The sequence below is a fragment of the Alexandromys fortis genome, unplaced genomic scaffold, assembly GCF_014885135.2.
Source record: "Alexandromys fortis isolate MF-2015 unplaced genomic scaffold, M_Fortis_MF-2015_v1.1 scaffold_42, whole genome shotgun sequence".
Taxonomy (NCBI): domain Eukaryota; kingdom Metazoa; phylum Chordata; class Mammalia; order Rodentia; family Cricetidae; genus Alexandromys; species Alexandromys fortis.
In genome coordinates, this window is record NW_026067934.1 from 2,277,813 (window position 1) to 2,304,617 (window position 26,805).

The 26,805-nt window shown below is 35.9% G+C and overlaps 1 long non-coding RNA gene across 2 annotated transcripts in view; it reads right to left on the bottom strand.

The window, feature by feature from the left end:
- The window catches only part of LOC126504099 (uncharacterized), a 52,790-nt gene that overhangs the window by 12,340 nt on the left and 13,645 nt on the right, over positions 1-26,805 (bottom strand). Inside the window, exons 3-4 of one of the 2 annotated variants that reach the window (XR_007592499.1) lie at positions 22,732-22,813; positions 14,721-15,102 (exon numbers count right to left, since the gene is read on the bottom strand). This is a non-coding gene — a long non-coding RNA (uncharacterized lncRNA). Of the gene's footprint in view, positions 1-14,720; positions 15,103-22,731; positions 22,814-26,805 lie in introns of those variants that run through there. The other variant, XR_007592498.1, reaches the window with a different exon arrangement.

The following is a 26,805-nucleotide window of genomic DNA, read 5'->3' on the forward strand; positions in this document are numbered from 1 at the left end:
AGCTCGTGGGCTACACAGAATATTAGAAATGGGTTAGAACAATATGTAAGAGCTAGCCAATAAGAAACTGGACCTAGCCGGGCCATGCAGTGTTTGAAAGAATACAGTTTCCCTGTAATTATTTCGGGCATAAGCTAGCCATGCGGGCGGCAGGGTGCCAGGGACGCAGCCCTGCCGCTCCTAGTTCAACAGTATACATCTAAAAAGAATAGGATAGCAAAATGCCAGTACATGCAGTAGAGATAAATCGCGGTGCCACTGGCAGTTTCCCCTCAGTCTGCCCCAACCATACAACTGTCAACTACATTCAGAGTGACTAGTTTTTTCCTAGGCTTGTTCCTTCCCAGTCTGGCTGGAGTTGGTGAGCTCCCAGTATCTCAGATAACCTGCTTCAGTAGACGAATCCTTCATGATGTTGGCCTCTTCACTCATATTCTCATTCTGTTGAAATAGGAGCAGCGGGGCTGAGTCCCCAGCACCCCAGCCACCTGCTAGCTTATGTCTGAAATAACAACATACAAACTGTATTCATTTAAAGACTGCTTGGCCCATTTCTATCTAGCCTCTTCTAGGCTAATTCTTACATATTAATTTAGCCCATTTCTAATAATGTGTGTAAGCACCCCAAGGTGCACTTACCGGGAAGATTCTAGCCTACGTCCATCCTGAGTCGGAGCTGCCTGGGAGAGTGGAGCCTGGCGTATCTGCTCCAGAGAGCAGAACTGTCAAGTCTTTCCGGAAGCAGAGCAGAGTCTGAGCTCACTTCCTCTTCCTCCCAGCATCCTATTCTGTTTACTCCTCCCACCTATGTTTTAACCTATCAGGGCCAGCCAAGCAGTTTCTTTATTGCTTAACCAATGAAATCAACAGATTGATATATGACACTCCCACATCATCATTCCTTCTACTTTTCAACTGTACCTTGTGAGATCAGACCAGTGCTCTAATGTGGGACTCTGCCTCTGTTTCCATCTGTTGTTGGAGAAAGGTTCTATTGTAATACTTAAGATAACCATCAGTCTGAATACAGGGCAAGGCCAGTTCAGGCACCATGTCCTCTATTGCTGAAGGTCCTAGCTGGGGTCATACTTGTGGATTCCTGGGAATTTTACTATAGCCAGGTTTCTTGATAACCCCCTAATGGCTCCTTCAATCAAGATATTTATTTCCTTGCTCTCATATCTGTCCTTCCTCCATTCTCATGATCTCTTTACCTCAAGTTCTCCTCAACCCTCCCCTTATCCCCATCTTCTTTCCCTTCTCCCCTTGCTTTTATCCCTCCGCCCTCATGCTCCCAATTTTGTCAGGTGATCTGTCTGTTTCCAATTTCCAGATGACTCTATATGTTTTCTGGGGGGGGGGGTTCACCTTATTGCATAGCTTTTCTAGGATCATCAACTATAGGTTCAATGTTCTTTGTTTATAGACAGTATCCACTTATGAGTACATACCATATCCATCTTTTGGGGTCTGGGTTACCTCAATGATGGTAGTGTTTTCTAATACCATCCATTTGCATGCAAAATCCATGGTATCGTTTTTACTGCTGAGTAATATTCTTATGTGTAAATGTGCCACACTTTCTTTATCCATTTTTCAGTTGAGGGTCATCTAGATTGTTTTCAGGTTCTGGTTATTACAAATAATGTTGCTATAAACATAGTTGAATAAATGTTTTTATAGTAGGATGGAGCATCTTTTGGGTATATGCCCAAGACTGCTATTGCCGAATACTGAGGTAGGTTGATTCCCCATTTTCTGACACCGAGCAAAAACAGACACTGAGGAAATTCAGAGAATCATTATATCTTATTGCAAAACCAACACTCCATAAAATTGGAAAATGTAAAAGAAATTGACTGTTTTTAGATAGATAACATGTGCCAAAATTAAATCAAAACCAGGTGAGCAATTTAAATAGACATATAAGTTATGAGGAAATAGAAGCTGTCATTAAAAGCTTCTCAATCAAAAATAAAGCCCAGGGCTGGATGGTTTTAGTGTAGAATTCTACCAGAACTTCCAAGAAGAGATAATGCCTATACTCCTCAAAGTATTCCACATAATAGAAACAGAAGAGACTTTTTATGAGGTTAAAATCACCCTGATACCAAAATCACAAAAAAGACTCAAAAAGAAAAAGAATTACAGACTAATCTCACTCATGAACATGGATGTAAAAATTCTCAATAAAATACTGACCAACCGAATCCAAGAACACATCAAAAAAATCATCCATCATGGGCAAGTAGACTTCATCCCAGAGATACAGGGCTGGTTTAACATAAGAAAATCTATCAATGTAATCCATCATATTAATAAACTGAAAGAAAAAAAAAAACATATGATCATTTCATTCGCTGCTGAAAAAGCATTTGACAAAACACCTTCATAATAAAGGACTTGGAGAGATTGGGAATACAAGGATCATACCTAAATATAATGAAAGCAATATACAGCAAACTGACAGCTAACATCAAATTAAATAGAGAGAAACTCAAAGCAATTCCACTAAAATCAGGAACAAGATACAGTTGTCCACTCTCTCCATATTTCTTTAACATAGTTCTTGATGTTTTAGCAATAGCAATAAGACAACATAAGGAGATCAAGGGGATTCAAATTGGAAAGGAAGAAGTCCAACTTTTGTTATTTGCATATGATAGAATATTGTACATAAATGACCCCAAAAACTCTACCAAAGAACTCCTACAACTAATAAATGCCTTCAGTGATGTGGCAGGATACAAGATCAACTAAAAAAAAAAGTAGCTCTCCTCCATAGATGATAAAGATGAGAGGGAAATCAAAGAAACATCACCTTTTGTAATAGGCACAAATAACATAAAATATTTTGGGGTAACACTAACCAAGGAAGTAGAAGACCTCTTTGACAAGAACTTTAAGTCTTTGAAGTAAGAAACTGAAGAAGATACAAGAAAATTGAAAGATCTCCCATGTTCTTGGATAGGTCGGATCAAGATAGAAAAAAAAAATAGCAATACTATCAAAGGTAATTCAATAAAATCGCCAACAACATTCTTCACAGGCCTTGAGAGAAAAATAATCAACTCCATATGGAAAAAAAGGATAGCTAAAACAATCCTGTACAATAATGAAACTTCCAGATGTATCAACATCCCTGACATCAAGCTTTATTACAGAGCTACAGTAATGAAAAAAACTTGATATTGGCATAAAAAAAGAGAGGTTGACCAATGAAATCAGATTGAAGTCCCTGATACTAATCCATATACCTATGAACAGCTGACCTTTTACGAAGAAGCTAAAATTATACAAAGGAAAAAAGAAAGCATTTTCAACAAATGGTGCTGACATAACTGGATTCAACATGTAGAAGAATTACAATAGATACATATCTATCGCCATCCACAAAACTCAAGTACAAATGGATTAAAGACCTCAACATAAATCTAACTATACTGAACCTGATAGAAGAGGAACTGGAAAGTAGTCTTCAATGCATGGGCACAGGAGACCACTTCCTAAAAATAACACCAGTAGCACAGACACTAGTAGCAACAATAAATAAATTGGACCTCCTGAAACTGAGAAACTTCTGTAAAGCAAAGGGCACAGTCAATAAGACGAAAGGCAGTCTACTGAATGGGAAAATATCTTTACCAACTGCACATCTGACAAAAGACTGATCTCCAAAATACATAAAGAACTCAAGAAGTTAGAGAGTACAAGTCTAATTAACTCAATTATTAAAAAGGTATACTGAAATAAACAGAGAATTCTGAACAGAAGTATTTAAATAGCAAAAAGATACTTAATGATATGTTTAACTTTTTTAGCTATTAGGGAAATGCAAATCAAAACAACTTTGAGATACCATCTTACACCTGTCAGAATGACTAAGATCAAAATCACTAATGATAGCTTATGCTGGAGAGGATATGGAGTAAGGGGACCACTCATCCAACCCTGGTGGGAATGCAAACTTGAGCAAACACATTTGAATTCAGTGTGGCAGTTTCTCAGAAAACTGAAAACCAACCTATCTCAGAATCCAACGATAACACTCTTGGAAATATACCGAAAAGATGCTTAACCATACTACAAAAACATTCGTTCAACTATGTTCATAGCAACATTATTTGTAATATGGTTAAATTAAGATTTAAGAGTTAGCCAATAAGAAGCTAGTGATAATGGGCCAAGCAATGTTTTAAGTAGTATAGTTTCTGTATGAATATTTTGGATCTGAGCTGCCAGGTGACTGGAAAACAAATAAGCATCCTCCTTTAACAAATGTCACCCATGCAGCCAACTAAAATCCACTTAAAACCTGAGAAATCTTGGAAAGGAATTCTAGACACAAAAGAGCAGAGTTAAGCATGGCTCCTGGTAGCCAGCATTTTGCTCCTGTGTGCCACAACTCCTTTAAGACAGGTTTTCCTGATTCAGCAGGAGCAGAAAAAATGTGACAATTTTGAAATGCCAGCTTTCTGGGTCATGCTGTCAGTACAAACTTTAACTCTTTCTCAGGAGGTCTAGCAATGGAACATTTAAATGGAGTTGGTGAACAGAGTACTACAACTTTCTTAAGGGCAACATAGGCTGGCTATGCGCCTAAGGATAGGGGTGTAAGCATGACTCTCAGAGGCAGCAAACAGCTACACCAAGCTGGACTGAGTGGGACAAGCAGGTAATGCCATATTTCCCCTAGCAGTGTGCTGCTTAAGTTCATAAGAAGGGCTTAGCATTTTAAGAAGCATTTCTGGTCAGAAAATAATTATAGGTACACAATAAAGACAGAGTCAGATTTTTTCTTGGTCTTTCTTTCTTTCTTTCTTTCTTTCTTTCTTTCTTTCTTTCTTTCTTTCTTTCTTTCTTTCTTTAAGATTCTGCCTCCTCCCTGTCACCACCTCCCATTTCACTCCTCCTCTCCCAATCAAGTCCCCCTCCCTCATCAGCCCAAAGAGCAATCAGGGTTCCCTGCCATGTGGGAAGTCCAAGGACCGCCCACCTCCATCCAGGTCTAGTAAGGTGAGCATCCAAACTGCCTACAGTGTTGGATCAATGGACATAGGCTTTGGAGAGAAAAGATAAAAAGAATAAATGGTTTTAAAAAAAAGGTAAAGTCTTTAAAGAGACAGAGTATAGACAGTCATAGATTAAAGGAGTAAAGATAATAAAATAAATATTAACAAGTAATAGATTTAAAATAAATAAGCCACGTAAAGAAGTAGAATACACAGAGAGTCTGGATTATGTATATTATTGTATCTTTTTTTGAATGTTTGACTGTGAAGAAGCTAATTAACCAACATATATACTTTAGGGTATCTTGTTTTCAATATCTCAGTCTAAGAATATGCTGCTTTGAAAAAGAGGTTCCTCTTTTGTTTCCATAGAAGATGAGAACATGTAGATTGCTTCCAAACTAATGTGATTTGTTGAACCAGAAACCCTGAAAAGTCACTGTGAACACCCCTCGAAAAATTATTTGGCCCAATAAACACCAGGAAGTACTTTGGAGAGGACTACACCCTTATTCCCAAATATTGTTTATAAATTTTTGTTTACATTTAAAAGGGGATATTCTACAGAGGTTTACATTGGTGTATATCTTAGTTTATTGATACAAATTTAAGGTCCATTTTGTTATAATGTGAACATGCATTTCTGATCTTTATTAAAGTGTTGTTTCTGCAGCTCATTTAGAAATGCAATGTATAATTAAGAAATATAGGCTAACTGATTGCCATCTATAATAGTCAAGTTTGTAGACATGTTAGTTAGGTTTCCTAGATATACAGAAGTATATTTCAGTTAGATAGGTATTTTTCAAATTTTTTAGAGACCTACAGAATATGCCATTTAAAATTTGTTAAGAACTTAGAACTTTTCATGAGAGTGAGACACATCTGTTCCTGGCAGCATCCATTTACTTCAAGAGGAAGATGGCCATTGAAATGGCTCCTCATGGAGTTTGATAGCCATTTTGGCAAGAGACTTCTCTTGCCTGAACAGCTTGATGGTATATTGGGCAAACTGGATATGCAGGACTCACAGAAATATGACTGCTAAATTTGCTTAAAGCGGAAACAATCCTTCTGGGTTCCTGCTTCATAAAAGAGTCTGCTAGACATTCTGCAGGACACAGAAAAAAGTGACTGACAAAATGCTAATATAGGTATAACTGTCTTTGAGATTTCCTGCTGTGTGAAAATGTCTGCTGTATATTATAGGTCTGTAGGCTGAAAATGGATGGCCCAATGGCACAGAAAAAAATTAGGTGACTATCCAGATAGCGAGATGTCTCTGTCATTTCTAGAGTTTTGGAAGTTCTTTACAATGTGCTTCCTGTTTACTTCGGTAGTATTATAGCCTTCTGGAGTCTTTGATAGAGTTGAAGTACTTAGAGTTATAGTTTTCCTTAGTTATGATAAAGTAAATGTAAATATTGTTACTTTAATTATTGCTTGATACCTGCTTTGTTATGTGTGATTTTATTACATAAAAGTTAAAACCTTCCTTTTTATTTAAACAGAAAAGGGGAGGTGATGTGGGATTACCCTCTTTATGCTGTAAATGCTATAGGTTAATAAAATAACTGCCTTGGCCTATTGATAGGGTAGAAAAGAGCTAGGCAGGGAAAACTAAGATGAATAATGTGAGAAAAGAGTTGGAGTCAGAGAGAAGCTATGTAGCCCCACCAGAGACAGACACTGGAACATTTCCTGGTAAGTCACAGTCATGTGTCAATACATAGATTACTAGAAATCAGTTGTATTAATATGTAAGACATAGCCAATAACAAGTTAGAGATCAAGGGTCAATCAATGATTCAAATAATATAGTTTCTGTGTAATTATTTTGGGTATAAATAAACAAGCAGTCTCCTTCAACAACTCCCCCTTGCCAACATCTTTCAGTAATACATGCCCTTGCCAGCCATGCAGTTTGTTCCTTATCCTACAATATCTCAAAGTTCCTATCATTCCATAGAAGTCTAACTTGCAATTGCACTGATCCTTTTTATTTACATTGCTCAACACAGTGCATTGATTAAATTTCACTTATCTGCCCTCACTCCACTACTTAGTTCTTTGGTGTATTGTTATATGGGACTGAACCTTGTCTCTTCAGACTCCCAGAGCCGGAATTTTCCCAGAAAACTCTGGTAACATAATTACTAACAAGGATGAATAGCCAGATGAGAAGCTACACTGGAATATGAGTACTGGAGCTTCTGACTTTGTTGAATGAAGACATCCTACCCTCTTGACCTCAAATGGACATATGAATGCAATTACAAACCAAGAAGCTCCAAGTATACTATAACAGTTTAGGGATAGTTATGAAGATTCATTACACAGACAAGATTGATTACATTACTATCTATTAGTAATTGACTTAGAATCCAGAACCCTTCTTCTCTCCAGAGGCAGGAGTAGGTCTGTGAGAATGTGTGACCTGGGCACCTAGTGGAGCACTGACATAAGTGCTTAAAGTTCCAACTTTCTAAATCATATTTTCTCTCTGGAGGCCTGGCTATATCCTAAACTAATCAAGCCAACCATAACTCACATCATTAGGATAAAGTCACAGCAAGTTGAACATTTCTTATTAATAACATGATGAACATGTTCCTCATATAAATCACGAGGCAAATTTCAAGTGCTACGGAAATTCCTATGTCTAGAACCAGTGACAAACACTAAATATCAAAAGAAAATATATTTCTACCAACTCTTTCCTCTAGAAATGAAAATGGTTTTAAGGGCTTTGTACCTGGATTTAAAGACAAAGTTCAAATGTGCGCGCACGCACACACACACACACACACACACACACACACAGAGGGAGAGAGAGAGAGAGAGAGAGAGAGAGAGAGAGAGAGAGAGAGAGAGAGAAAGGGAGAGAGACAGAGGCAGAGAGACAGAGAGAGAAAGAGACACAGAGAGATATATTCTATCATAACATAGCATAGGTTAATTTAATGTTAGATCTCTGACTAATAGATTCTTTACTAAAAAAGTATATTAATGAATTAAGAGTGAAATTTGTATCATTGGTCTCAAGTATATAGATATTTGTAGCATAATTGCAAAGTTATTTTTCAACTATAGTAATAGTTTTAAGACCCCAAAGTAACAATGTTGATAGCTATTTCACTATATGATTAAATTCATAATGTAAAAATTATTTAAAACATTCAAAGAACTACTTAATTAACTATCATAGGTAAATAATTTTAAATGCTTTTATTATTTAATCCTAAAATTAAACCTTTAATATAGGTGTTATTAGAGATGTATCACCAAGGAAATATTGAGACTAATGAAGTTTACATAGTTTTCTATGGAAATGGAGCTAGTGAGGAGGAAAACTTACACCCAGAAACAGTATTCACAATTTCAAAATGCAGATAATAATAAATATATATGGTTTGAATAGCAATAGCCCCTATAGTCACATATATTTGAATTTTTTATCATCAGGGAGTGGCTGTACATGAAAAGAATTAGAAGGTTTGCCTTTATTAGTGGAAGTATGTCACTGGGAGTGGGTTATGTGATATCCAAAGCCCACACTAGGCCCAGTGTTCCATTTTTAACCTACAGAAAATGATTTACCTATAAGCTACTGCTCTCGCACCTGCATGCATGCTGCTGTGCTCTGGGCTATAATGAATGTTAATGAACTAAACTTGTGAAACTGTAAACAAGTCCTTATTTAAATGTATTCGCTTATAAGAGTTGTCATGGTTATGGTGTCTTTACAAATCAAAGCCAGCCTACAAACCACAGTCCCAGAGAATTTAGACAACAATGCAGACACTAAGAGAGACTTACATAGATAATCTACTTGGGAAGTAGAAAGCAGAAAAAAACAAGATCTCCTGAGTAAATTTGGAGCATGGAGACCTTGGGGTTAGATTAAAGAGGGGTGGGAAGAGGAAGGGAGGGGAACAGAGAAAAACGTAGTGTTCAATAAATATGAATAAAAAATGTAATCAGTAAAAAAGCAAATATAGAACAGTTACTAAGACAATATTTTTCCAAGTTCATATGATTCTTAAATTAGAGATTGAATTAGATTCACCCATCAGTGGATTAAGTTCGTATTAGTATTGAAAGAATGCTGCTTCTTTTCTAGTTTCAAAAATCTGTCAATACACCAAGGTCTTCAGCTGCTCTAAAACAATCTATATACTTGATTGCTCCTGCTTAAATTTCATGACCATAGGTTATAAATTAAAATGTTTTTTATTTGGTGTTTTATTAAAAATAGATTTCCTTCTCACAAAATCTATCCTGATTATGGTTTCCCCTCCCTTCACTCTTCTAAAATTTTTCCCACCGCTTCTCCTATCCATATCTTGTACTCTTTGTTTCTCGTCAGAAAAATACAGGCGTCTAAGGAATAATAGTAAAATGTAATATATATATATATATATATATATATATATATATATATAATGATGATGGGTGCTACAAAGAAATCCCACACTAGCTCAGAAGGGAGTATATTAAAGGGTTGTACATTTAGAGGTAGACTCACAGATCACAGTCTTCTGCATGAATGGGGAAAAGGAATCAAATACAGCAGTCCAAAGAGAGAGCTAACATGTGCTCTTTACATTTGCAAATTTATAGTATATGAGGCCACACCTAAGTGGGTGACTAACTTAAAGGCTACTGGCTGTAGGATTTCCTACAGCAATAACACAAAAAATCAAAAACTATCACAACATAGTTAGAAAAGACAAACAGATAAAAAAGAGCTCAAGAGAAGGCACAAGAATTGGAAACCCACTCATTCACATACTCAGAAATCCCATAAAATCATTCATATATATGCAGAGGACCTGGAGCAGACCCTCTAAGCCCTTTACTGTGAGACAGTTCCTAGCTGTCTCACTATCTGTGAGTTCATATGAACTTTAATCATGTTGTCTTAAAGAGCCAAATTTTGCGATGCCCTCCATCTCCATTGGCCCTGACACTTTTTTTTTTTTTTTTTTTTGCCTTTTTTTGCCTGAGCTCTGAAAGGAGGGATGTGATGGAGAACACCATTTAGGCACAATGTTCAGCTATGTGCATTTATTTATTTAAATATTTGTGTATTTATTCCCATCTGCTCTAAGAGGAAGCTTTTCTGATTATAGCTGAGCAAATCACTCACCTGAGTATAGCAAAATATTACTAAGAATCATTTTATTATTGAATTTTTGTTTGCTATTTTGACCATCAGCATTTGCTTTTCCTTTAGCCTCCTGTGCTATCTAGTCTCTGGTTGTTGGTCACCCAAGTAGTTTTCGGTATAAGTTCCATCCAGTGAAGTGGGCCTTAAAACAAAACAGATATTGTTTGGTCACTCCCATAATCGTTGTGCCACCATTGCCCTATTATAGCTTTCAGGCAAAATAGCATTGTAGATCAAAGGGTATGTGACTGGCTTTGTGTTTACATTTCTCTTTTGGTAGTCTGTGTGCTGCCATACTCTCAACCATTTTTTGATAATGCACTGAACTCTGAAACTGTAAAAACAAGTGTCAAGTTAAATGTTTTCTTTTGTAAAAGTTGCTTTGACTATGGTGTCTCTGCACAGTAATAGAATTGACACCTAGTAATATCATAGCCTATACTAATAATAGTTCACCAACATAATTGCACAAACATGAGATGAAGAAGGTAGACACTGCTGAAAATGTGAAATTTGGCAAAGGAAAGCACACAACAAGTCTTCACCCTAACACAAAGAAATATAGGGATCCAGTGAAAACTGGGACCTGGAGAGGTAGATTTCCCTAGAGAAGAACATGCCAATTTGTTCAGTGTCAAATTGTGAGCCTTGAAAACATATAATCAAGTAGTATATAACATAAACAGAATACATTTGGTAATATATGTATAGATTCATATGCAATAACAGTTAGTGGGAAAACACCATGAATTTAAAGGAAAATGGGGAAGGGAATGCAGGATAGAATTTGGAGGAAGGAAACAAGAAGAAAAATGCTATAATTATGTTATTAACTCAAAAACAAAGAAAATAAGTTAACTTAGGTAAATGGAAAATTAGAGAAGCTGAGATGTGTTGCATATATTAGTGTTAGCCAGATTGAGTTCGAAAGAAAAATTCAGAGGATGTATTCGAGGCTAAAGAGAAAGCCTGTTAGTGGTATTCAAGCTGCTAGATATCTGGATTTATGAAAGAAATTAATTGTATGGATTTTTGTAAATTGCAACACTTCATGAAAGAATGACAGTGAAAGTTACAGAAATGCAGAAAAAAGTCTCAATAAAACATTATGTGTATCTCAAAGCATTTAGATTGACTTTTCTGGTTTGCTGCATATCATATGGAATATATCTTTATAATAATATATTATATAAAAATTTAAATTGAATATGCTGCAACATATTTTTATATTTATTATCTCTCACATATATATCTGATTATGCATTTTATGATTCATACTCCTAATTATGCAATATACATAGATTCTTGGGTATTGAATGACTGAATGAACGAGGTGGCACAAAATTATATGACTATAAAGATTGTTTAGCCTAGAGAAATAGAAATTTGAATGTAAAATTTTGGCAGTCTTATCATATAAATTGGAATTCATTGGAATTGGGGTCATTGCATGTATTACAATATTACATTATGATTAAGAATTTCTATTAATTTAGCTAAAGACATAAGAGTCATAGGTGATATTTGTTGTGATTGAAAAACAGATATTTATCCTGTGTGTATACAGGCAGGTTTCTATGTATGTGCATTTTGTATGTTTGTTGTAGAAAAATATCCACAGATTCTCATGTATACTTGTCATATTGAACATATCTTTCAGCTATTACACAAATGATCACAGCATACAGATAGCTATGTAGAAAAGCTATTGTTTATTAAATAAGTCATGTACAAAATCTAGATAACAGTAAATAAGTAAAAGTAGGGAATAAATCAAGGTAAGTCATGATTAGCAACAATCTTTTAATATAATCATCTGGAAAATTTTAGAACTTAGAATATTCAGCAGTTGTGGAAATGTTTCAGTTAAGGGTTTGCTGTAAAAACATTAAAACCTGAATTCTTATTCCTAGCGCACTTATAAAGAGCCAAGCAAGGTGATGAACATTCATAGACCATAGAAAGGCAAATAAGGACAGGTCCTGGAACTCATTGGTCAGTCAGCCTAGAAAAATTTGTGATGTCTATTCTCAGTGAGATCCCCTATGTGAAAAAATGCAATGCTGGTGAGAATGCAAGTTGGTAGAGCCCTTTTGGATGTCAGTGTGGTGATTTCTTAAAAAATTAGGAAACAACCTTCCTCAAGACCCAGTAAAACCACTTTGGGGTATATATAAAAGAATGCTCAATCATACCACAAGGATATGTGCTCAACTATGTTCATAGCAGCATTGTTTGTTATAGCCAGAACCTGGAGACAACCTAAATGCCCCTTGACCGAAGAATGAATAAGGAAAATGTGGTACATTTACACAATGGAGTACTATACAGCAGAAAAAAAATTTTGAATTTTACAGGAAAATGAATGGAGCTAGAAAACATTATTTTGGGTGTGGTAACCCAGACACAGAAAGATAATTATCACATGTATTCCCTCATAAGTGGTTTGTAAACATAAAGCAAAGAAAACCAGCCCACAAATCACAATCCCAAAGAACCCATACAACAATGAGGACCCTAAGAGGGACATACATAGATCTAATCGACATGGGTAGTAGAAAAAGACAAGATCTCCTGAGTAAATTGAAAATATGTGGATCATGGGAGAAATCTGAAGGGCAGGGAATAGGCAGGAATAGAAGCAGAGAAAAATGTAGACCTAAATATAAATCATTAAAAAAAGAAAGAAAATAAAGAAGTGATTAAAAAAAATATTGAATGTCAATTACATGTGCATGCTTATCTATTCACACATATAATAAACTCACAGAAACATACACACACAATTGTAAAATTAAAAATCAGAATATGTATTTCTGTAAAATTTAGAAATGTTTTAATTGTAATAATTTGGGTTTTCTTTAATAATTGAAGGTAGGCTGGAGAGATGGTTCGGTCATTAGGAGCACATTCTGTTCTTCCAGAGGTCCTGACTTCACTTCCCGGTAAACACATGAGGTAGCTTACAACTAACTTTAAATCAAGCTCTATGGAATCCTATGGTTAATACCTCTCTGGGTACCTACACACACCTTCACATATCCACAAGTTGGTATATAAACTAAGCCATCATTAGCAATAACACAAATAAACATTTTTTTTTTCAGATCAGAGAACCTGAACTTTTTTGAGAAATTGTCAGGTAAGGAATCAACATTAGAGTTAAGAGTCTACCTGAGACAGAATAAAGAAAGACCAATGTCTTAGGCTTTAATACTGAGTAACAGAGTTGTACCCCAGGCATTTGTGCAGCAGAAATAGAACTTCTCTCAGAGGAATCAAAACTGGGTCCTGAGTCATTCTAACTGTTTGTTTGATTTTAGAAGTATAGGATTGTTTTAAAGATATAAATTCTTATCACTTTTTTTTTTTTGCAGTACAACATTGTTCTTATTGTTTGCTATTTCAACACGTATTCTCACACATAACTTAAAACTGTAAATTACAATATGTAAACCTAATAATATACAGTTATCAATCCAAACTAGCCTGACCTATGGGATTACCAAAACTTGTATATTTTAACTGCAGAATAATTAAAAAATAAAAAGTATCACAGATATATAACAACAGACTTCTAAAACATGGAGTTTGAAAAAAATGATCTTAATACATTTAGAACAAACATCAGATTAGTTGTCACATAGACAAGCAAGCTTGTGGTCTCTTTTTATATAGCAAATGGGCTAAATGTGTTTCTTAGAGATATACATACGCATAGAAAGCAAAATAAAGAAACACAATTGAAAACAATACAAGAATGGAATATGACTTTTAAATTATAAAGAAAAGTAAGCATATTTAATATCCTGACTATTAGGTGAGAAAAGATCATCAACCATTTTTTATAAATAACTAAATAAATGATTATTTTTCCTTCTAAGAAACCTATTCCTACTCTTTGAAAAATGACTTGTTAAGGTCATAAAACAAAAGAGTTCAGTTCATGAGTTTGCAGAATATGTTATTAGGGACTCACAGACAGAAATGTGACTTGGGAAATGAACAAAAGCAGATATACAACAAATTATTTGCAATATTCATCACCATCATGTGAGAATCTTATTCCCTAACTGTTTTTCTCTTTGAAAATTATTATCAAAAATTAGTTACAAGAATAATAACATTGATAGCTATATGTAGATAAAAAATAGAGTTTAACCACCTCTTGAGAGTGTGATTTATCTGTTTCCATATTTCAACGCAAGTGCTTTGCTGAAACACCCTATTGTGCTCAATCCATCAGCTGAGATCACTGCAAATGTTAATGACATCAAAAATATTTTGTTTCTCAAGTTTATTTTCCATTTTTCGGATGTAATATATTAATAGCTTATTCTTTTGTATTTTAACAAAATAATCAATATTTTTTTCTTAGTCTAACATTCTGATAACCTCTCATTTATAATTTTTATTTATTTATTTATTTTTTATTGAGAAAAGGAAAAAGTTTCCACCTCCTACCAGCCTCCCATTTCCCTCCCCCTCCTCCCACCCTTCTCCCCCCTCCCTCTCCAGTCCAAAGAGCAGTCAGAGTTCCCTGCCCTGTGGAAAGTCCAAGGTCCGTCCATATCTAGAAAGGTGAACATCCAAACTGGCTAGGTTCCCACCAAGCCAGAACATGAAGTAGGATCAAAACCCTGTGCCATTGTCCTTGGCTTCTCATCAGCCCTCATTGTTCGCCATGATCAGAGAGTCCGGTTTTATCCCATGCTTTTTCAGTCACAGTCCAACTGCCCTTGGTGAGCTCCCAATAGATCAGCCCCACTGTCTCAGTGGGTGGGTGCACCCCTCGTGGTCATGACATCCTTGCTTGTGTTCTCCCTCCTTCTGCTCCTCATTGGGACCTTGGGAGCTCAGTCCAGTGCTCCAGTGTGGGTCTCTGTCTCTATCTCCATTCGTCACCAGATGAAGGTTCTATGGTGATATGCAAGATATTTGTCAATATTGCTATAGGATAGGGTCATTTCAGGTTCCCCATCCTCAGCTTCCCAAGGGACTAAGTGGGGACATCGCCTTGGGCTCCTGGGAGCCACTCTAGGTTCAAGTCTCTTGCCAACACTAAGGTGGCTCCCTTAACTAAGATATGTGCTTCCCTGCTCCCCTATCCAACCTTCCTTTATCCCAATCTTCCTGTTTCCCCAAGTTCCCCCAATCCTCCCCTTCTTACTTTTCTCTCCCCATCTCCCCCTTATCCCCATCCCGCCCCACCCCCAAGATCCAAATTTTCTCCCCGGCAATTTTGTCTACTTCCCATAGCCAAGAGGATAACTATATGATTTTCCTTGGGTTCACCTTCTTATTTAGCTTCTTTAGGTTCACCAGGTATACACTCCTTGACTTTATTTATGGCTAGGAACCAATTATGAGTGAGTACATCCCATGTTCATCTTTTTGGGTCTGGGTTACCTCGCTCAGGATAGTGTTTTCTATTTCCATCCATTTGACACATATCTATCACCTTGCATAAAACTCAAGTCCAAATGGATCAAAGACCTCAATATCAGTCTGAACACACTGAACCTGATAGAAGAGAAAGTGGGAAATACCCTACAACAGATGTGCACAGGAGATCACTTCTTATGTATAACCCCAGCAGCACAGACACTAAGGGCCTCATTGAATAAATGGGACCTACTAAAGCTGAGAAGCTTCTGTAAAGCAAAGGACACTGTCACTAAGACAAAAAGGCAACCTACTGACTGGAAGAGGATCTTCACCAACCCCGCAACAGACAAAGGTCTGATCTCAAAAATATATAGAGAACTCACGAAACTAGATTTTAAAATGCTAATTAACCCAATTAAAAAATGGGGCACTGAACTGAACAGAGAATTCTCAAAAGAAAAATTTCAAATGGCCAACAGACACTTAAGGTCATGCTCAACCTCCTTAGCGACCAGGGAAATGCAAATGCAAACAACTTTGAGATATCATCTTACACCTGTCAGAATGGCTAAAATCAAAAACATCAAAGATAGCCTTTGCTGGAGAGGCTGTGGAGGAAGGGGTACCCTCATCCAATGCTGGTGGGAATGCAATCTTGTTCAACTACTTTGGAAATCAGTGTTTCGGTTTCTCAGGAAATTTGGGATCAACCTACCCCTGGACCCAGCAATACCACTCTTGGGTATATACCCAAGAGATGCCCTATCATATGACAAAAGCAATTGTTCAACTATGTCCATAGCAGCATTATTTGTAATAGCCAGAACCTGGAAACAACCTAGATGCCCTTCAATGGAAGAATGGATGAAGAAAGTGTGGAATATATGCACATTAGAGAACTATGATGCGGTAAAAAATAATGACTTCTCAAATTTTGCATGCAAATGGATGGAAATAGAAAACACTATCCTGAGCGAGGTAACCCAGACCCAAAAAGATGAACATGAGATGTACTCATTTATAATTTTACAATATCAAATATAATGCTTTACTTTAGCAAATAGTAAAATAAATGTATTAAATATGTACTTGTATTTGTAGTACAAACTTTCCTCCATTTATTGTTGTTGTTCTTAAAAAAAAAGAAAACCCATCTAATAAAAGTCTTAGTAGTATCTGTTTGGAGTTATCTAATAAATAATGGCATTTCACCCACTTTTTTAAGCTCTAAAGACTGAAAGATGTATAAATAGTTAACTTTAACACTCTTTGAAAACTAAGAACCAGAGTACAAGAGGCTAAGTTCCATAGGGTGAAACAGAGGCATGCAAATATAGAGATATGTTTTAAATCCATGCTCATGTGAACACCACTGAAAAATTTTCAGCACAAGAATGGAAAAGATAATTATACTTAGGGTTAATAATATAAATTATTTTAAACTGTTAAAAAGGAAAACTATGCCATAGATTTGAACAAGAATGGGTGATGTGGGAGTGATTTCTTATTAATAAAGAAACTGCCTAGGCCCCTTGATAGGCCCACCCTTAGGTGGGTGGAGAAAACAGAAGAGAATTCTGGGAGAAAGAAGCTTAGTGAGAGAGTAGCCATGATTCTCTCACTCCAGACAGACACAGGTTAAGATCCTCCCTGGTAAGCTACCTTGTGGGCTACACAGAATATTAGAAATGGGTTAGAACAATATGTAAGAGCTAGCCAATGAGAAGCTGGAACTAGCCGGGCCAGGCAGTGTTTGAAAGAATACAGTTTCCGTGTAATTATTTCGGGCATAAGCTAGCCATGCGGGCGGCCGGGTGCCTGGGACGCAGCCCTGCCGCTCCTATTTCAACAGATGGCGCCCAGACGTGATGGGCTAAATCCACTTAAAAACCTGAGAAGGCTTAAAAATAAGGGAGAGAGAGTTTAACACAGATTTTTGCTGTTTTGTTGGTGGCGTGCTGTAGAGAGATTCCTGATTCAGCAACAGCAGCAGAGAAAAAAAGCTGCGTCATTTTAAAGCGCGGCTTCCTGGTGCTGTACTGCCAGCGTGAACTCTGGCTTTAAAGCATTTCAAGGCTTTTATGGGACTGGATGTTTGTGTTCCCGCTTGGGATCGGAGGAGAGTGCTCTGAGACCGTGCAGATGGCTCAGCGCTCCCCGCCTGCACCTGGGCAGAAGGCAGAATCAGGCTTAGGCAGGCGGAAGAGCATGGCGGATTCCTGCCGCCATACAGAGACGCGTTTTCAGACTGCGCAGTGCTCTGCGTGTCAGATTTGGCTGTAACTTGGATGAAAAGAGTTTCTGTGCTGCACACTCAGTCTCAGAATTAAACTGCTGATTGCGGCTCCAATGTGAACTGCTGTGTGCCTGGAACTGTGCTCAGCTCAGAAGCACCAAATGACTCTGAGGCAGGAGCGGCTGCTCCATGCTGAACTGTGCTGATCTCAGGCAGGAACTACCGTAATTACCTTAAAACCGTGCAGTTAAGGTTTAGACTGGGCAGGACACAGGCAGTACCGTATTACCTGTACATGGTGCAACTTAAGTTTTTAAGAAATGCTTAACATTTTAAGAAATGCTCCTGGATAGTAAAAAAATTACAGATTCACAATAAAACAGATTCAGACACTGTTGGATAAATGTACGTAGGCTTGGGAAAGAGAAGAAAAAGAATATAAAGAATAAAGTTAATGTCTTAAAAAGAAAAAGGGTAAAGTCTTTAAAGAGACAGAGTACAGAAGTACAGATAGTTATAGATTAAGAGAAATAAAGAAAAATAAGCCACGTAAAAATGGAAAATTCACAGAGAGTCTGGATTATGTACATTGTGTTTTCTTTAAAATTTTTGACTGTGAAGGAGCTAAGTACAGAGAGACATTTCATTATATGGGCTGCCAAGCTAAACCAAAATGGATTTCATGAGGGTATTATGATTTCAGAATTTGGGTCTAAGGATATGATGCTTTGGAGAGGGTCTTCTTTTGTTTTTGCAGAGGATGAGACCCTGTGGATTGCATCTATTCCGATTTGGTATGATAGACCACGCCCTCCTGAAAGGTTGCTGTGAACACCCTCAAAAAATTGCTTCGCTCAATTGCCAACTGAGATGAAACTAGCACACAGGTTATATCATGAACGACCTAATTAACGACGCCCCTATTCAGCAGGAAGCAGTTTGGAGAGAAAAAACTACGCCCATGTTCCCAAATATTGTTTATAAATGTTCTTTTACATTTAAAGGGGGATATGATATAGATATGAATAATTTGCATTGGTATGGATTTTAAGGTCAATTTTGTTATATGTATATGTATTTTTGATCTTGATTAAGGTATTGTGATTGTGTAGTTCATTTAAAAATGTAATGTATAATTAGGAAATATAGGTTGTTAATGGATAATCATCGCTAATAGTTAAGCTTGTAGTCATGTTAATTAGATTTTCTAGATATATAGAGATATATTTCAGTTAGATAGGCATTCTTCATATCTTTCAAAGACTGCAGAATATGGCATTTAAAATATTTTAATAACTTAGGACTTTTCATGACAAGGAGACACGTCTGCTCCTGGCAGCACCAGCTACTTCAAGAGGAAGATGGGCATCGAAGAGGATCCTTATGGAGTTGGATAGTCATTTGGGCAAGAAACTGCTCTTGCCTGGACTGTTGCATAAACTGGACACAGAGAACCCTCAGAGAGAGGACTGCTGAACTTGCCTAAAGGTGAGATGGTCTTTCGGGGTTCCTGATTCATGAAAGAGTCTGCGAGACATTCTGCAGGACACAGCAGAAAATGACTGAACTGTCTTTGAAATTTCCTGCTTCATGGAAATGTATCTGGATACCATGGGCCTGTAGGCCGAAGATGGATGCCCCAACGGTACAGAGGAACTTTGGGTGACTGTCCAGGCAGCGAGATGTCTCTGTCATTTCTAGAGTTTTCTTATTTCTTGTTTACTTAGATAATATTATATCCTTCTGGAGTCTTTGATGGAGTTGAAGAATAAATAGTTATAGTTTTCCTTAGTTATGATAAGAGATAAAATAGATATAAATATTGTAACTGTAATTCTTACTTGATAACTGTTTTGTTATATGTAATTTTACTATGCTAAAGTTAAAGCCTTTCTTTTTTGTTTAAACGGAAAAAGGGGAAATGATGTGGGAATGATTTCTTACTAATAAAGAAACTGCCTTGGCCCATTTTATTGGATAGAAAATTAGGTAGGCGGAGTATACAGAAGAGAATTCTGGGAGAAAGAAGGTTAGAGGAGGAGTCGCCATGATGCTCCCACTCCAGACAGATGCAGGTTAAGATCCTCTCTGGTAAGCCAGCTCATGGGCTACACAGAATATTAGAAATGGGTTAGAACAATATGTAAGAGCTAGCCAATAAGAAGCTGGAACTAGCTGGGCCAGGCAGTGTTTGAAAGAATACAGTTTCTGTGTAATTATTTCGGGCATAAGCTAGCCATGCGGGCGGCCGGGTGCCTGGGACGCAGCCCTGCCGCTCCTATTTCAACAAATGGGAAAAAGTTCAAATGATGTTTAAAGGAAGGAAAAAGAAGGAAGAAGTGATATAATTAAAGATAATCACAAATATAAACAGCAACAGCAAAAATAAAATGCACCAACACCCCTATCATTAATACAGGAGATGTTCTTTCATAGTTCATGCTTGAAACAAAAGAGTTCATTTTTATTTTTATGTAATAAATGAGCATATAAAACAGTGGATTTCATTATAATGTGTTCCTACATGCATATCATAGCTTTCTTACATATTTACATTAATTTCCTTTTTGTTCCACCTACCTTTAGGCCCCCTTTTCTTCCCAAAGTAGTCTATTTTATGATTTCATGTCATATATTATATTTGCATACAAAAGAAAATTCAATATTTGACTTACTCTTACTTTTTGAAAATCTCCATATCCGTCAATTTTCTTGCAAATGACATGTTTGTTGTTAATTACAGTTGAATTAAGTAGAGACTATATGACACATTTTATTTATCCCCTCATCTTCTGATAGACAGAGAGGCTAATTGTATGTCTTGGCTATTTATTGTACTTAATAAATTTTCTCATACAAGTCAGCTGACTTATATTATTCTGGTTATATACCTGGGAATGATACAACCAGTTCATATATTAGTTTAGCTTTAACTTTTTGAGTATATTCATACTGATTTTCATAGTGTTTCTACTAAGTTCCAACACGTAATTTTAATAAAATTAAAATTACCAAAAGTTGTAGTACATGATCTATTAAAACGGGTGGATGGAAATTAAAAAAAAAATAAAGGTTAAGACTTTTTATCCTGAGTCCTGTGTAAGAGAATATGTTGCCTATACCATTACTGATTGAGGAATGTGTCAGAGAGACTGGACCATAATTACTTGATTCTTCTATCTTGGACACAGGGTATAAATGTGTTGCAAATGGACTAATAGTGGCCAAAAGAACAGAGAATGGGAAAGAGACAAGTGTCTCAATTTCTCTCTCAAGGTTATAAGACCAAACATCCTTCAGGATGTTTTTACTAATTCTCAATAGTTCCTCAAACTGAATATCAAGATTTAATTTAATGCTTGGATTATTTCTACAGTGGGAGCTTTCCAGATACAAAAGAATATATTTTGCCTGCACTCAAAATAACTCACGTATATCTTACAATATAAAATGCATTCAAATCATTTCTAAGATTTTAAAAATCTTGACCGTCCTAGAAATTTTCAGATCCAAAGTCTCTTAGACACCACCATGGTCATCTGTAACCCTCTTTTTATAGAAAAAGAAAGTTTCATATTTTTATAATACAATGATGTAGCAGATACAAAGTTCACATTTCTACTCCAACAGTGATGGCGTGTAGATTATGGAAAAACAGTATTGAGCACAAAAAGCCAAAGAAACTGAAAAATATGCTAAATCACATCTTGATATCTAGTCTAGAGAGTATGAGAATATCAGATAGCATAGGTTTGGTTAGAACTACTCCTGCGACTTTGCTGGTTTGAATCCACGTGGCTATTTATTTATTTATTTATTTATTTATTTATTCATTCATTCATTCATTTATTTATTTAAACTCTGCTTACTGATGTTTTCCTTAGAAAGCGTCATATTTCATATTTCTGACACTTCTGTCTGGAGTCTCCACTGAAGTTTTGGTTTCCTTTATTATCCTGTCAGAGATTGCGAGCAGGGGCTCAGACACAGTCACACAGTTGCATCTCAGTTTTTACCTGCAATCCTGGTTAAAGATTCTATGTCTCAAGGATTCCTCAGTGAGACTGTAAAATTCATATATATCACAGATCTAGAAAACTAGCATCATGGAGTCATCATTGTGTTAGCATCACCACATGCACCAATGCTACTGAACCTTGGTGGCAAAGACTTGTTAAACTTTTTGTGTCAGGACACAAGGACATTTAATCTCAGGAAAACAATTACCTAAGTGCTTCAGTACAAGCAAAGTGCCACTGGCCCTCCTTTTCAAACCAAAATGAATGTACTTTTGTGTTGCAATGGACATGCTCTTGTCAATACCTGAAGTTTCCTAAATGCCTTTACAACCTACATTTCAATCAGCACACTGCAGAGTTACACTAGACTTTTCTATTGTACTCTGTTTGCAACACTTTCTTGAACCTTCTTTTTCAACAATTCCCAGATTTTTTTCCACAACCCAATTCCAAAAGCTTCCTAAGTATTGTGTAAAATCAACATGAGGATCTGTTTTCAGCATCACTTTTCATTTTTGTAACCCTGATAAGGTGACAGAGGTTAAGCAACCCAGCAGGAAAAAGGTATATTTTGCCTCATAGTTTTTGTTGACTATTATTTTCATTGTCACTTTGTTGTCAATAGTGAGGCATGGGTAATTTTCTGAAGAAACTGTTTATTTTACAGAATTCAGGACACAGAATGAAAAAGAGTAATAATTTAGCAATTTAGTGTACTCTTCAAGTATGAGGACGTGGTGAGCTAATTTATGTTCACTAGGTTCTACCTTCTCAGGGTTCTGACACCTTCTGTAACCCACTACCTTCAGACAAAGCCTTCAGCATAATGGATTTTAAGAAATATTCTTGATATAAACCACATCAAAGCCATGGACAATGAATGAGTTCAATGGATTATCTGACCTGGTTTCCATTCTGGTCTTTCAAGAAGATGCCTAATTAGTGATGAGACACCTGAACATGCTTTCCTTTTAAAATTGGGAAACTGAAATATAAAGAAATGACATATGGAATGTTAAGAATTAACATGCAAGAAAAGAAAAATATAGATAAAGACTAAGTGGTGTTAATGACATGTTCTATTAGAAGCTACAGTATAAAAACTTTCATGAAATAACCAAAAGAAACATTTATAACTAGAAAATTTGTACATATAGAATAAGAATGAAAGATTTTCTTGAAACATATACTTCATAAACTCATGAAGTATATTTTCCCTTTCAAACACAGGATATACATACTAGGATACCTTTCTTTTTTTTAAATTTATTTATTTATTATGTATACATAACCAGAAGAGGGCACCAGATCACACACACCAGAAGAGGGCACCAGATCTCATTACAGATGGTTGTGAGCCATCATGTGGTTGCTGGGAATTGAACTCATGACCTCTGGAAGAGCAGTCAGTGCTCTTAACCTCTGAGCCATCTCTCCAGCCCTAGGATACTTTTCTTTAATGAGTCCATGTAAGTGGTATTTGCAATGAGTGTTAATAGGTCAACAATAGGAATTAAAGAATTCAATCCAAATGTGTATATTTCACCCAGTTCATAAATTAAACTCATTATGTATCCAAATTAGTGCATTCATTTGTGTGTTCTTAGTTCCATTTGTTGACCTCAACCTGTAGCCCCATATGGACTAATTACCTGATTACTTTTAATATTTCACAAGAAAGTCTCTAATTAAAAGTTTTTGAACTAAAGCTGAGTCGGGAAGCCTTTGAAAGGAGACATACTTGCCTCTAGCAAACAGAACACATCCAAGAAAATGCTGCTACCAAGAAACTGTGCTTAACTCTATTCTTTTGTGTCTAGAATTACTGCCCAAGCTCTCTTAGCTCTCTCAGGTTTTATGTGGATGTAGTTATCCATGTTGGTAGCATTTGTTGAGAGAGGTTTCTGTTTCACCCAGTCCCACAGCCGTTCAGTCTCCCCCCCCCCCAAAAAAAAACCCAAAAAACAACAACAACAAAAAAAAACCCCAGAGGCTTACATTAAATACAAACTGGTTGATCTATTATCTCTGGCTTTCTTATTGAATAACTTTTATATCTTAACTTATAATTTTTGTCTGTACTAGCCACGTGGCTTGGTAACTTTATCACTGAGGCATTCTCATCTTGCTTCCTCTTCGTCTGGGTGACAACTGCAGACTGAGCTTTCTGCCTTCCCAGAATTCTCCTGTACTGTGTGCCTCAATTATAGTTTCTGCCTGGCTACCAGTTAATAAGCATTTTATTAAACAAGTACAAGTGACAAATTTTTACTGAGTCCAAAACTATTGTCCCATAGCAGGCAAATAAATGTTATCATCAGACTATTCTTACTTCTTTCTTATTACAGACATGCAACTTTGTGGGTGGTTCATATCTCGTTCTACATTAGTAGCTAATTAAAGGAATTGTTATTGAAAATTTTGCTTAACTCCACTTTTAATTGTAAAAGGATTGAATGGGTTTCTTATAGGATGATTTTCAAGTGAGTATATGTTTGCATAGACCAGGTATTACTTCTATAGCACTCTTGACAATTGAAGAATTGATCATCCAATTTTCCTGAAGGGTCACTCTATGAAGAACTCTTGTCATACCATGTGCTGCTACTTGCTGCGATTGATCTAATGTCTTTACCTATAAAAATGTATATGCAAACAAATGCATACACATATGTTCTATTTGAATGGCCTTGTCCATGTTTAAAGACAGAGTTTGTAATTTCCCACATAATTCCTTCTATGTAAAGATTATATAAAGATTATTTCTCTAAAATAATGTGTTTTCTTCTTTTGGGCAAGCACCTTAAAATGAAAAGGAGTTCATATGCTTAATAAGATGTAATTTCTAGTGAAGAAGAAAACTCAGTGGAACATTTTAGCTGCATGTTCCAATCCATGCATCTGGAAGACATTTCACCAATAATAAGATTGAGGAAAATTTTAGGAGTGAGAGTCTCCACCATATGGGATATGGTAAATTCCAAACTGAAGAAAAAAAGGTTTGACAAAAAAAAAAATGAAAGTCACACATTTTAAAAGCACCTAAATGAAACTGTCAGCATATTCTTTTATATCTTATCAGCAGTACTTTAAATTTATTTCTTCTAGTAAATAAAAAAAAAAACTTAACAAAGTAAGGTAAATATCCAAAATGTTTTATGTGATCATTCAAATATATTGAACTTCACATATAAGAGTAATGATAAGTGATTAGCTTATGTAAACAGAAATAATTCATTAAGTCACTCTCTGAAAAAAAAAGGAGCATGAAAGATGTAGAAGAGAATTCCATTGAACCATATAAACCTGCTTATAGTAATATTAATTAGAAATTAGTTTCAAGAAATTGGATCTTAATAAACAAGAGGTGATAGATACACAGTCTTTGAAATTCATAAAATAAAAAAAAATAAATTTATTTTTATTACTGTTGTCTGTCATTAGGCATTTCCACATGTGTATATAATCAAGGCTTATATGAATGGAGTCTTATCACTGCTTTTTTTGTTATCAAAATTTTAATTTTTTTATTCTTATTCAAAACTAGCTAATATATACCTACTACAGTTCTCACTACACTTTTAACATTGTTTTTAATGTTGTTTACAAATGTTAGGTCAATGCAAGCTATTTTTTTTTCAATTCTGATGGAATAATTTTGTCTCTTGCCATTATTATCAGCCTTCTTTCTTAAAAATTTTATCATTTGATTCAAGGTCTTTTCAGTGCTCTGCTTCTCATTCCCTCATTTTCTGATAATATTATCCTTAAGTTCAAAGAGATTTTACTGTGTTGTTTACATCCTATAATAATGTAAATATATTTCTTTGTTATATGTTCTTTTATATGAAGCAAACTTATTCTATTATCTTTTTGAGAAAATAAAAAAAAATAATAATTTCCTGCAAAAGGTAGATACTATATCCCCACATAATCCAAAGTTAGGCACACTGTCCTCTCCTACAACCTAACTCAGCTGAGGCCAGTACAGTTTCAGGAAATGGGATAACAGGATGTGATGTGGGGTACATAGCAGAGGCCAGGCTGACAAAGTCTGTGTACCATGTTAAGGACTTTGAGATTCACTCATCTCCCTTATATTTGTACAAATACATGGTAAAAGTATTAAAATCTGATTAATTTTTATGTTACAATTATCATTTAGAAACAAAACATACTAATGTGGAAAAGGGTTTAATATGTTAAGTGATCTTTTTTCCGTACTTTATGAAAAACTCCATGGAACTATTTATAAGATACTGACTTAAATAATTAACACATTCTGTTCTTGACAAAGGACCATTAATTCATTCTGTTCGCAAACTGTTGATCTATAAGAAGTCCATTGAGAAATAGTGATGTAAAACAGCAATGTGTTACCTAGAATAGAGCTGACAAAGCCTGGGTTTGTCTAGTCCTTTGTGTATAATACAATAATTAAAAAAAAAAAAAAAAAAAAAAACCTCAGAGAACACTTCTGCCTCAACACTGAAGTTTGAATGGAACTGTCCTCCATAATCTTATAGGAAGTGTCACTATAAAAGGTGTGCCTTTGTTGGAGTGTGTATGGTCTTGTTGAAGGAAGTGTATTACTGTGTGGTGACCATTAGGTTTCTTATGCTCAGAATACCACCCAGTGTGTCAGCCAAAGCCCTGTTTCTTACAAGATGTAGCACTCTAGCTCCAGCACTACACCTCTCTCCATGGTGCCATGCTCCCAATCATGATAATAATGGACGGAACCCCTAAAACTGTAAGCAGGCCCCCTAAGTTAAATATTTTGCCCTGGTCACAGTGTCTCTTCAAAGAAATAACCCTAAAGTACTAACCTCTTGTTTCTGGTTGTATTGCATCAATTATGTAGATGTGAAATAATTAGATTTCCTTTTCGTGCACTATGTTTACGAAAATACCCTGAAAAATTGCTATTTCATACTAATGCCAAGCATATAACTTTAAAAACTCTACTCAGATATC